Here is a 13,279-nt window from a genome sequence, read left to right on the forward strand (position 1 = left end):
TCACCGGCCGAGGCCGGGTTACCTTAGCAAGTGAGAGGAGATGGTGGGTCGGAATCAACATCCGCACCCCATACTTCGCCTCGGGCTCAGAGGGCAGTTTGAGTGTTTTGCGTCCTGGGTCCGCATTTGTTGAGCACCTAGTATGTAAGAGAAAAGGCCATGAAGAGAGAACATAGGCTGAGGCAAAACTATGGCCTGTTCTCCAGGAGCTTCTGACTCCTTTGGCCTTAGTTCACCTTGCTCCCGAGATTTGAACCACAACTCTGCGTACAGGAGGTGTATCCCACACTGGGAGGGCTTGGGGCTAATGGCCGGCCAAGGGTCAGGCTTTCAAGGGTGCTTCTAACAAATACTTTCTCTCTGTGCACCCTTAAAATGCTACTGTAAATGTTGGACCGTCTAGTTTGTCTAATTCTCTTGTCCTACCCCTTCTGAAAACAAAAGCGCAAAATGAATTTTGCATAGATTTTTGGTGAGAGGTTTTCATCCTCTCTTGATCAGAAAGGAAGGAAGGAAGGGAGAGAAAGAAAGAAAAAAGACATCTCTACCCTCATCAGTTCTCAAAGGGAAACCCAGAAGCCTGGGTCAGTTACTCAGGGTACAGTTTATCAAATATTGGGGAAACCAGTAGACATTTGCCAAGACCTGGCGTGTTGTAGGTGGTCTATGAGATGTTGATGAAACTAACTCTTACTGCACAAAATAGTTTTACAATGAGTTCCACCAGACGGCCCCAGGGGCCCTCCTAGTGAAAGGGGCCAATGGGCAAAGCTATAGGGGGATAAGACAGGCAAGGGGCCAGAGAAAAACATTTTTTATAACAGTTGGGCATTTCTGTGGCTTTGAAAGCAAATTAGTTTGTTTCGACAGCAGAAAAAACACTCCTGTTTTGGAAATGTTACCCAGCGTAAAAATATATTTGCAGTAGGGGATAAAGAAGGCAATTAAGGCCCACCCAGAAGGAAACATTTTTCTCCTTGAAGCTTTTAAATTTGGTATTTCCATTATGGGTCCAGCTCATTTTTCAAATAACTGTCTATGTTAAAAGTTGCATAGGATGTAATTTAAATATTTAAATTTAAATCATACTGTATATATTCTAGGAAACAAAGTTTTTTCCAATAAATAACTTTTCCTGCCTCCCCCACCCCTGCTTCTCCTTTCCTGTTTGTGTTTGGGGGAGAGAGGTTAGGGCACGGATGGCCAACCAATGGCATACCACAGCAGGCACACAGAGCCTTCTTCGTAGGCACACGAGCCAAGCGTATGTTTTTTTTTTAATGAAGACCTTAGTATCCAAGTTTAATGCAGTGTTGGCACTCTGTGATAAATAAGTGGGATTTAGGTTGCAATTTGGGCACTTGGTCTCTAAGAGGCTCACCATCACTGGGTTAGGGGATGAATCTGGTTTGGCTTAAAATCAGAATTGTCAGTAAAAATCAGCCTTCCAGATCCAAAGCAGAGAGTTCAGGTGCCCAAAATTCTATAGAACTTGTTATTTCCTCTACAGGTTACTAGGGCAATTATACAGATCTACCAGATCCAGGAAACACTTAAGCAACGTCCCCTAGGTTCTATTTCTACACGGCTGCATTTGAAAGACAGAAAAGGTAAGGAGATAACTGTTTCATTGCAGATTTGAAGTCACATTTTATATTTTAGTGCTCTTTCCTTTTAAGATTTTAGGGTTTGGGGGCATTTTAGTTGGTGTGATTAAATGAAACCATCCTTGACTTAGGGTACCTTTCTTTATTGTTGGTATCAGATGTTATGTGGTGGAAGGACAAACCAGTTTTGTGTTTTTCTTTACTTAGATATACAGATCCCAGATCCAGGAAACACTTAAGCAACGTCCCCTAGGTTCTATTTCTACACGGCTGCATTTGAAAGACAGAAAAGGTAAGGAGATAACTGTTTCATTGCAGATTTGAAGTCACATTTTATATTTTAGTGCTCTTTCCTTTTAAGATTTTAGGGTTTGGGGGCATTTTAGTTGGTGTGATTAAATGAAACCATCCTTGACTTAGGGTACCTTTCTTTATTGTTGGTATCAGATGTTATGTGGTGGAAGGACAAACCAGTTTTGTGTTTTTCTTTACTTAGTACTTCCTAAGCAACTACTACTATGTATGTGGGGACATGTGCTAGGCTCTGTAGATGTTATCTTTCAGGTTTGCCTATCTTGTTTTTATTTTCTGGGTCCTTTTGCATCTTTATGCTGGGTTTCATAAAAGACTAATAATAATCCGCTTCATCTGTATGGTGCTTTACAGCTTACAGAGCACTTTTACAAAAATTATCTCATGTGATCCTCCCACACATAAACTGAGGTGAGTGCCACCTCAGGCACTGTGGTGTGGGAAGCATCATGGTTGAGTGGAAAGAGCCTAGACCATGAATACAGATTGATAAGAGAAAAATTCTGAAATGTCCTACATTTAGTCACAAAGAACCAAGGGGTAGAAGGAAAGAGAGATGGGGAGAGATTAATCAGCAACAAACTACAGGCCAAAAAGAACAAAAGACTGTTTTTACATTCTCAAATACGTGTTTTGACTCCCTAGATCAGTGATAGTGAACCTTTTAGAGCTTTCAATGATAATGAACAGCCAGCTGTGACACATGTGCTATAGGTTCGCCACCACTGCCCTGGATGCTACTTTGTCCTGCTTCAGCCCTGATTCACCCAGGGTAATCACTGCTTCTTATAGATTGCCTTCCTTTCCTAAAGCTTGTTTGAAGTAACCTCACCCCTCTTATCAATAGCCAGGGTAGGTTAAGTGTAATTTGTGCCTTTCTTCCCCATGATTTCACTATAAAATATTCAGGCTTCTTAGATCTAGCAGATGTTTTCCAGCTGTTACCTAGCCTCCATGCTGATAGTGGCAATATCTTGTCCCAGGACTTGGTCATTTCTTTTTCTGTCTAGTATCTGTAATAGTTAGGGAACCCTTTTGTTTCAGAGATCTCTTGGTCTCTGGAGTCTGGGTTTAACAAGATTTATCTGGGTACCGATTTTGCATACCTTGTTTAAAGTCACCAAGTCAGTAAGTGTGTAATACGCCAGAGCACCGTTTACAGGTTAATGGGCTGAGAGATAGCATGTTTTTTATAATACATGACTCAGGAAGTATACATCCCTAGAACCTAGGCATGTTCTGGTTTCTCTAAAGTACATGATGATGAGACTATCTCAGTTCTCTGGGAATTTTAGTAATTAGACAATGCTATACATGTTCAGTTTGTCTACAGTTCTTTTATTTATTTATTTAGTTAGTTCATGTTTGTTGAGAGAATCAGGAAATTACAGTCCTAACATCAGGAGTGGGGATGCTTAAGCCAAGGATAGATAGGTTTTATTTTGTATGATCCTCAGAATTATATTTTTCTGATTATTACCATTGGCCAGAAAGTAATTCCTACCCTTAATCATCCATCATCTTTATTACACGTTTATGCACACACATGCACACACTTTTCATCATATTTAATATTTTAAAAGTAGATAACTTCAATGTTTTCTATATACTCTCAAAGAAATAAAAGCAAAGCTTTCATAGAGCTACTTTTTTATTGCTTTGTGGCTCCAAGTTCTGGATGATAGTAACTCATGATACAAACAACATTCCTCAGCTTCTTTTTTTCTTTTTTTTTGGTACCAGGAATCAAACTTAGGAACTTGTGCTTGCGAGGCAGGCAGCAGAACCACTGAGCTAAATCCCCAGCCCATCCTCAGCTTTGATTTTCCTAATCTAGGCTCTAATTAAGTGAACCTAATTTCCCTATTTATTCCACTTTATGTGCTTACTTTAATGAAATATGCACTACTATGTTTAATATATTGATTTAGACTCAAAGAAAGACAAGTAAGAGTTTGAAGTCTTGTAATCACGGCACCCAAATGTTTTCTCAAAGCCATTCACATTAGAATTAGCTAGCTAGGGTGGTTGTTAAAAAATTTGGTTATCCACTTTATTTCTATGAAGTCAAACCTTTCTACGCTTTGCTTTGATAGGCACTCTCCAGGTGATTTCTCTGAATGCAAATTTTTGGTCTTATGTAGAATTTCTATGTCCCGACTAATCTCAGACCCTACATACTTAAAGTCTAGCTCAATTAAACTTTTCTTCCTGTTAACTAGTGTCTTATATACTTTGCTCATTGCTGAGACAAAATACACAGCACCAAAAGTTAAAGGAGGAAAGGTTTATCTAGCTCACAGTTTGTGGCAATTTCATTTCACAGTTGGCTGGCTCCAAGGCAGAGAGGCATGGCAGAGGGGCATTGCAGAGGAGAAACACTTAATGGCAGGCAGAAGGCAGCAAATTATAAGCCACAAGTAACCAGTGACAAGCTTCTTTTTGTTCTTTATATCTTATCCAGACTACCCATCCTTAAGGCAGGTAGAACTCACACCCTTAATCCTAGCATTGCATCCTTGATCCCAGCATAACCTAGCCTAGATCCAGCCACCTCTGCAAAGCTCCACCTCTGACAGTATGAGACTTGGGGAGACATCTAGATACAAGCCTTAACAACCAGTTTTTTGTATTTCTGTCACTAGAAGAAATTTTGGAAATTACAATCTTTTTTTTTTTTTTGCAAATTATTTTTTTCCTCATTGAAGAGAACATGAAAAAAGGAAATTACAATTTCTTATGGACACTGTCATTGGAAGAAAATGGACTCACATCTGTGGTTCATGAGCTAAATGAAACTAAATGTAGAGAATGGTAGATCACTAGAGATTTTGGGTTTCTGTGCTAAGTATTTTTATTATAAATCAATAGATCACAATCCAACATAGTGGTGAGTATAATTTACAAGAATGTTTAGGCTAAAAAATGACTTCTTTGCTGATAAATATATGGCTTTAGTAAGGGAAGATGCTAATCAATTTTTTCTTTTATTTTCCTTTCCTTTCTTTTCCTTTCCCAATTCCCTTTCTTTTCCTTATTCCCTTCCCTTTCTTTTCCTTTTCATGTCCCTAAAAGACAAGCCCCCTATTTGACATTTTTCTGACTGATATTTTGTGCACATTTCTCATACCTACCAGAGCAGTGGTTCTCAAACGTTACTGTGTAAAGTGATAGCCCGAGGTGCTTTTCTATGGTAAATACACATTCCTGAATCCCATTCCTAAAGTTTCTGAATCAGTAAGTCTGAGGTGGAGCTTGAGAACCTTCATTTTTATAATTGTACTTTTTCCTCAAGTGATTGCTAAGGGAATCATGTGGGCATCTTGTTACTGCACCATAACCCCCTTTGAGGTAAGGGAGTTGTCATCACTTTATACATATCTCAAAAGGCCAAACATGGCCCACTCTTAATATCTGTTAACAAAATTCACCTGTATATAAGCAAGGGTTAAATGAGATAATATATAAAAGCTCTTCCCACCTCTTAGATTTTGTGATTTCCCTGATAGAAATTTTGTTACTTGATTGTACTAGAAAATGTTTAAAATTGAGTGAGTTCAAAAAAGGTGGTGGTTTGTTGTCAAGTAAGGGTCTGAAAAATGAAATCCTAATGATTTAAACAAATGGGAGAATTATTGGTTTATAAGAATTTGCGAGAAGGACACATACTAATATTCCATTGGAAAATTCTTTCCTAAACTTCATCACCCATTCATTATTTTATAGGAATCATGAAAATAAATTAGTGTAATTACTTATAGTTGTTAGGGAAAAGAGATGCCATGGGAAGAAATGAGTTTTATGAACTTTTAAATGAAGAAGCAAATTAAATCTTGTAGGTAATTGATTTGAGCTCTTCAATTACTGAAGTCCATTATATGGTCACTGTTGACATTATCTGTTGAGTGTACTTTGATGTTTCAGGAACCCAAAGAGGGTGTGCTTTGCAATTTTCATCAATTTATGATAGCAATGGAATCCCACAGGGATGCATTTGGTTTGAATAGAGTGGAAAGTTGGAGGGGCCAGGACTTGTGCTTTCACTTTGATAATAAAATTGACCAAGAGCTGAACTTGAAGTTGGAAACTTGGCTTAATACAAAGACATTACCTAACATTCATGGTTTTGTGTTGGAATTTTTTTGGGAAATCTTTCAGCAGAAGCTGGTATTCTTATTTGTTATTATGGGAACAATTACAAATACTTTTCAGTCTACCTGGGCTGGAGATGACAGAGAAGATTAACATATGCGTATTCGTTAACTATTACTTAATAATTTTGTTCTGAAAAAGACATATTTCCTGACACAAGGATTTCTTTCATTGTTTATCCTGTTTTCTATCTTGATAGAACCTTTTCACTCATGTATCTCAAACACATTTTAGATATTGCCTCATTAGTCTTCTGTACACTTTAAGGTCCAAAGTCTTATTACCACATTGCTCTTTACAGATAGAACTCTTTTTGTTTGTTCCTGTCAGTTATATTTGTGAAAGCAAAAAAAAAGTGGGAGAGTTTTATCTGAATCCAATTAAAACTATTTTGAATTGACTGTAATAAATGTGACTGGGGGAGGAGAAGGTTGTCAATTATTTGAAACCTAGAACTAGGTTGAGGGTGTTTGGCTAAACCAGACTGATTTAATTTTGTGACCTATCTGCATTCTCCAAAATACACATGGTTTGGGATGTTCCCAAAGTCTGCCAAGTATCAAGAACATGGTGTTCCAGTGTGGTAACATGGTTCTTTTGTTGAGCTGACATTTAGGCATTTTATCTATTCCCCAAAGGCCTACAAAACTCTGACCTCTATGGCAGAGAAAAATATATTGATGGAATTCCTATGTGTATGAGGGAAACCATCTATAAAATTGGAAAAGGACAATATATCCAGACACCTATTCCATAAGATTTTAGCTGTATTCAATTATAGCTTGAATTTCAGTAAAAAGAAATGATCTGCACTATTTTCCCTTTAAGTTGTTCCTGAATTCCACTGACTTTCCCCCTGGTCACTAAAGACTTTAAAGAGGGATAACAAAATAGAAAAGAAGGTCTCTAAATTAGTTATATCCAACATAAATGTAAAGCAGTACTATTTTTAATGACCAAAGAGAACATACACACATCTCACTAAAAAATGAATGAAATGATTTACAGATTTCTCAATGGCATTGATGCCTAAATGCAGTCTTAAAAATATTAGTGGTAGGATTGAAAGCTGCGATTCATGGGGCTGTGAAAGCAAAAGGGCAGTTTGGGGGACTGGTAATTTTGATCATCCTTTCTTTAATTCTATCTTCTCTACTTCTGTTCTGGGAAAGAAAAAATGCCAGCCATTTTTTCCTTTCTCTTTTCCCTCCTCCAACCTCTGTTTTACTCATACACTTGGCTTTATCCTTCCATAAATATTTCCCCAGCAAGAAAATAGTGACAAGAATGATATTTCCCCATAATTTTGTTTGTTTGTTTGTTTGTTTATATTTTTTGGTACCGGAGATTGAACTTAGGACCTTGTACTTGTAAGGCAGGCGTGGTGTCACTGAGTTAAATCCCTGGCCTTTCATATATTAATATATGAATTTATTTAATATTATGTGCTTACCATCTGCCAGAGATGGTGTTAGTTGCTAAGAATACAACATTTGTGGTTCCCTGCCATCATGGTATATATATATATTCTCTGACCTTTGAACTATAACAATTTCTTATATATTATTTGTTTGTTTGTTTTGTTTTTTTGAGTCAGGGTCTCACTATGTAGTTGAGATTGACCTGGAACTCACTATGTAGCCCAAGCTGGTCTTGAGCTCGCAGTGATCCTCCTGCCTCAGCCTCCCAAGTGCTGGGATCACAGGTGTGCGGTGCCACACCCAGCTTCTCATATATTATTCGATTTGGTCCTTACAACAGTTCTTTGAAATGGCCAAGATTTCTATTTTTATTCAGGCATGATGAAATTAAGCTTAGAGAAGTTCAAGTGATTTGCCCAAGAACACCCAGTTGGTAAGATGTTTTAATCAGGATGGATGCCTTTATTGAAAGGCAGTGGCCTTTTCACACATCATGCCACACCCCTGGGATCAAAGTACAAAGATTATACTGAGATTCTTTTTTAAATAGAGCTGAGATAAGTTATGTAATTCATATGTGAATTTTTATTCATTAATCTTTCCTTCCCTTTACCAGATATTATTGAGCATCATAAATTTTTGTTGAAGAAAATCATGATCCTATGGCATCCATTCCAACAAGTTATTCCTAGCTCTTAGAATAGATTACCTTTGTAGTGCGCATTTATCAGAATATCTTCCTTATTTTACAGCATTCCCACCTTCATAAAAGTGGGAGTAGAGATATGCAACATCAGAAATTGGGAGTGAGATATAAAATTAAAGGAAGACATTGATAAGCTTCAGACCCAATAAATTTGGGCAAATAAAAAATGAAAGTAATTTTCAATACAAAAAAATAACAGTGAAAAGAACAGTGGGCCAGAATGAAGAGATGGGACTTTTAGTCTTTATTCAGCCAGCTTTGGGAGAGTTAATTCACTTTTCAGACTTCAGTTTCCTCAATCAAGGAATTGAATTTTAGGCAACGTTTTTATTCTATCTCTGTAATTCTCAATCTGAGTTGAGTGTACAGAGAACTTGCAAAGTAAAAAAGACTATAGAAGGCAGAGTAATAGTGGGGTAGAAGCCCCTTCAGAGAGCAAAGAAAGAAAATATTACAAATCTATTATTTAATCATTGAATCTGGGATTATCTGTTTCCCTGTCAAAATGGTTCCTTTTTTTTTCCTTCCTTTAAGAAAGAATCTTGTACATCGATGACATTTGCTTGTGAAAAATAACACCTTTATAAACATATCAAGTCAATATTTTGAAAAGACTGAAGATTTTCCATCTAAAAATTGACACTACTCCTAGAAATATTGGAATTTAAAAAAATCCATCATGCAAGGTTTTCTCTAGATTGCCTCATATCCCTTTCAGCACAGCAGGCAGGTAATGATTTATAATCACAACCAATTGATTTTTAAAATATTTCTTGGGCCAGGGATTTACCTCAGTGGTTCTGGCATTTGCCTCGCAAGTGCAAGGGCCTGAGTTCGATCCCCAGTACCCCCCCAAAAAAATTCTTTGTGGGTGAATGCAATGAGTGAGAAACACTGCAGGGGGCTGAGAAAGGATAACCAAGGAAGTCACGTAGATCCAGGAGCAGTACAGCCAGAGTCAAATAAGACGTTGGATGAACTTGAGCAGGGGTTCATCTCTACCCAGCAGTTTCCACTGGATCTATTTAGTCCTGTTTTTCTTGTGATTTTCTTTGACATTAGCTCTAACAGTTCCCCTCATTGTTTACTTTTAGTGATTACTAGTTGTTCCCTGCCTACTTGCTAAAAGGTGGTCCTCCAGGGATCAGAGGAATTTACCATGATACTTCCATAGTCTTAGAGATATCAATCATGCTGAGCATGAAGGAAACAAGGATTTATAGGTTTGTCCAATGGTGAGTCAGACATTAAGATTTTTAGAAATTCTAGGAAATCTGTTTTGGATATAGTTTATGTTAAAGATAAAATACTGGAACTTCACACTGGCATGGTGCATACACCTGTAATCCTAGCACTTTGCAGGCTGAGGTAGGAGGACCACAAGTTGCCCTACTTGGATAATTTAGCAAGTTAGTGAGACCCTGTCTCAAGATAAAAAAATAAAAATAACAAGGTCTGGGGATGTAGTTCAGTGTGAATTGAAGGTTCTGGGTTAAAATTTTCAGTACTGCAAAAACAATTTACCCTCCACCCCAAAACAACCAAAAATTCTGGGACTCCAATAAAACTTAAAAAACAAAACAAAACAAACGCTACAAAAGTATAGTCTGTTTTCAGAAAGCAGAATCATATCGAAAACACCTGAGTTCTCTACCCCAGTGACTAAGCTATGACATTTCAGACTTTCTTAAGGGTGAAGATAATTTGCTATTGACTCCAGAATCCAGCTGCCCCCTTCCCTCCACAGAGAGCTACTTTATTTAGGAATCAGCTTCTTCACATCTAGCAGCCATCATTATAACTACTGAGAAAAACCCCGCATCATGAGGGCATTCAGAGGCTTACATCTGAAAGAAAATTAAGGTAGGAGGTGGGAAGTTGAGTTAGATAGGGCTTTTCCAGTCCTTTCAGCAGGTCAATTAGCTCCCTAGGGCAGGTTAACCCTTATCGCAGACTCTGAACTAACCCAGGTCAGAATGAGCAAGGAAAATCCAAGTTGTTGCTTGGTAGTTGAGGATCATTTTTGTTTCTGTGCTGGTCCCTCTTTGGGCTTACCTTACCCTAGGGAGTAGGCTCCAGTTCCAGTAGTTGGTCTCTTTTAGATTTTCTTTATGTTTCTCTAACTGTTTCTGAATAATCATTCTACCTGGATTTCTTCAATGTAATGGAGATGAAAAGCCAGTCCTAGACCACAGTCTGCATGATTACATACTTACTGCAGGCTGTTACATGGGTGATGTTTATCACCTGTCTGAAACTTTGTGTTCTGTCAATGCCTAACACATCTCCAGTTTTGGGTTTCTATCTATGTGGGCCCTTTCTCTCACCCTTCTAATAACTGGCATGAATCTCTTGCTTACCGTTGGACTGCTTGGCACCATACCTTGCCCATATACTTAGATTTATTTTTGGTACCTAAGTATTGAAACTACTATTCTCCCTATTCACAACAGAACTGCCTGTTGTTATTCTCAAACATTAATGTGTATAAAAATTACCAAGAGTGTTTATTGAAAGTCCAAGGTTCTTAGGCTCCACCACTAGAGGTTGTTATTTAGAAACTGTGAAATGAGGCTTGGAAATGTGTATTTGAACTTGCATCACACAAATAATTGTGATGTACTTTGAGAAAGCCACATCTCAAAACACCTGATATAATCTCTGAGACTTGATCCTTCTTCCGAGGCTCCATCCCTTCCCCAACTAAACCTGATTTTGAGAGAAAATGAAAAAAATCTCCTCTCCATGGGGAGTTTCTGGGTATCAAAATCTTATACATTTTGAATATTATTTTCAATTATATTTTTCTGCTTATTGGACTAGAAACTTTACAGGGGTTCTAATGTGAGCAAGCTGAACTGTCTAGTAAGTCATTTAGGTGTAACTCACTGAAGAATCTTGATCTTCCCCCAGGCTTTGGGGCCATGCCTTCTCTTTGTAAAGATAACAGTAGATTAGAAATGCTCAAACCAGTGATGTCTCCATCATTAGCTGGCATTTTTAGACAATGGAGGAAGGTATCGTCTTTCTCTTTTGCCTAGATTCAGCTTAAATAGTGCCCTCATCTATGTACCTATGTTTTCCCTTAACAGAATAATATACATTTATATGTAGATCAATATAAAGAAAAGGGAAATAGATACAGGAACTCTGGAGGCAGACAGAGTCCAAGGACAGGGGAATTGCTCTTGCCGTTGTGGCTTATGTGAAGTCTATGCTAGTGCAGGTGCAGCAGGCCTCAGAGTAAGCTTTATTGTTTTTGTAAAGAGCATCTCAGAGGCATGTTGTAGACTTCCTATTACATCTCATTATAGTGAGTATGCCACATGGTACTCCTATTGGCTTAGAAAAATTTTGAGCCATTTGGAGCCCATGAGAACCATTAAGAAACCCAGGGAAAGATTTCTGTTTCTGGCAAAAATGAAATAACATTCACTGTCTATTTACCCTCCATGTGAAACAACCATAAAAACAACAGGTAAAATATCTGAAACAATGATTTTCAAGATCTTGGACATCAGGCAACAAGTGACAGTGGTTCCTGAAGGAGAGGAGACAAAGCGATTCTATAATTGCTGCAGCTTACTGTCTTGAGGCAGTTTTTAGATTATAGTACAGAGAGGAGGAACCCAAGAGGAGTTCTTCAAACTGGTAGAAGAAATGGAACTGAAAGTCTAGGGAGACTAAGGAAGCTGGAGTTTTCAGGACAAAGTACTGAAAGAAGAGAACTGCACAGAGAAAGCTCTGGAAATTACAGAATTATCTGCTGGAAGTATCTTACTATTTACAGTGGTAGCTATTGCAGTCTTACGCTATGTCATACCATGAAGACAAATATTCATATTACTAACTGACAAATGCAAGTGAGGAAACTGTTCAAGACTAGGAAAGTAAGGCTGTGCCTGCAGTTTGGTGGTAGAGCACTTGCCTAGCATGCACCAAACCCTGGGTTCTATCCTCAATACTGAAGAAAATTGAGAAAATAAAAAATCTTTGACAGATCTCATAAAGGTTCAATAATACTACCTGCTCCTGTTAGCCAGATCAAAATATCTCATAACTCATGGGCATTAGAGTATTCAGAAGATACTTGCTTCAGTAGTGGGGAATGACAAATTGGTTTTGCCTAGTAAGCAAGATTTAAGATGATTGAACTGTTTCTAAGGAGTTTAATTCTGTTCTGTTGCAAAACTCAAGAATATTTAACAAAATATAAAAAGATCCAATTCTCAAAAGATAACATTCAGTATGTCTTGCATCCAAAATAATATCGCCAGGCAAAATAATATTGCCCAAAAGCAAGAAAATCTGAGCTATCAGGATGAAACTAGTTCATTAATCAGAAACAAATTAGAATTAGGCATGGTGGTATACACCTGTAATCTCAGCATTTTGGAAGCCTGAAGCAGGAGGATCACGAGTTTGAGCCCAGCCTAAGGAACTTAGTGATTTAGTGAGACTGACCCAAAATTTAAAAAGAGCTAAGGATGTAGCTCAGTGCAAAGGCCCTGAGTTGAATCCCCAGTACAACCAAAAACAAAACAAAGAAATCAGAACTGGCACAAATATTAGAATTAGCAGACCAAGATGTTAAAAGTTATTGTGTTATATTTCTCTACTATAAGTAGAAACTTAAAATATGTTTTTTAAAGGCCCAGTTAAACTCCAAGGGATGAAAAATATAATGTCTGAGATGAAAAATAACAAATGGCCTCAACAAGCACATTAGGTATAAAAGAATAAAAGATTAATGAGTTTGATGGCCTAGAAATACAAACTATCCAAATGAAACACACATTTGAGAATGAGAAAAATAATTTTTAAATGAAATATGATTATACTTTATCAGCAATTACATTAAATGTAAATAGATTAGAATACTCCAAGTCAAAGGCAGAGATTTACAGAATATATTTAAAAAATGATCCAACTATATGCTATCTATAAGAACATTTTATTTTTTAATTTTTAAAATTAATTTTATTGGTAAGTTTTAGATATACAATATAATGACATTCAAGAACACATTTCATATTCAAAAATACAAATATATTGATAGTCATAAGATAGAGAATGAATTT

The 13,279-nt window shown here is 37.3% G+C and overlaps 1 long non-coding RNA gene across 1 annotated transcript in view; it reads left to right on the forward strand.

Moving 5' to 3' along the window:
* The first annotated feature begins 1,837 nt into the window (after positions 1–1,837).
* The window catches only part of LOC104872672, a 134,387-nt gene continuing 122,945 nt past the window's right edge, over positions 1,838–13,279 (forward strand). The window contains exon 1 of the long non-coding RNA XR_783242.2: positions 1,838–1,899. This is a non-coding gene — a long non-coding RNA (uncharacterized LOC104872672). The remainder of the gene's footprint in view (positions 1,900–13,279) is intronic.

The sequence above is a fragment of the Fukomys damarensis genome, unplaced genomic scaffold (genome assembly GCF_012274545.1).
Source record: "Fukomys damarensis isolate Sample0158 unplaced genomic scaffold, DMR_v1.0_HiC HiC_scaffold_32, whole genome shotgun sequence".
Classification (NCBI taxonomy): Eukaryota; Metazoa; Chordata; class Mammalia; order Rodentia; family Bathyergidae; genus Fukomys; species Fukomys damarensis.